The following is a 605-nucleotide window of genomic DNA, read 5'->3' as shown; positions in this document are numbered from 1 at the left end:
GAGGTTTTGGTGATGGGTCATAATAATCAACCACATTGTATATTGACAAAATAAAAAAAATTTTTTAAAAAAGTGTACGCTTTCATATTTATCTCTCTGATTACTGGTGTTAAAGATAGGTCAAGGCATACTGAAATATTAAAGAGCTTATTTGAGCAAACAGCAATTCATGAATCAAGCAACACAAAAACACAAGCAGTTCAGGGCTCCAGTGATGGGGTAGAGGTGGGGAATGTGAAAGGAAGACAAAAAAATATTCGATTGGTTGAAGTGGAGCAGTAGCCTTATTAGGGAAAGCCCTAGTTAGAGGTTAGTTGGTGGCTTGATTGGTTAAGCTTAAGTCGTAGTTAAGTTCCTAGTTAGGGTAGTTGGTGGTTTCTTATTGGCCTAGAATATGATAATCTACACTGAGTTGGGTTTCAGTTTGCTTGTGTGGGAACCCAGAACAGTTGAGCCACCTCAGCCTGATGGCCTTTCAATTAATTTTTTTACATTAGTGATGTTCAAAATATTTTTGTATTTTTCCGGGACTTTTGTTACTTCTTTTTTTAACTGCCTCTTGACATTTTGCTACAGAATTGATTGTTTTCTTGCTAATCTATCAC

Source organism: Galeopterus variegatus, unplaced genomic scaffold (genome assembly GCF_000696425.1).
Source record: "Galeopterus variegatus unplaced genomic scaffold, G_variegatus-3.0.2 Scaffold2349, whole genome shotgun sequence".
Taxonomy (NCBI): domain Eukaryota; kingdom Metazoa; phylum Chordata; class Mammalia; order Dermoptera; family Cynocephalidae; genus Galeopterus; species Galeopterus variegatus.
Note: the sequence above shows the minus strand (reverse complement) of the source record.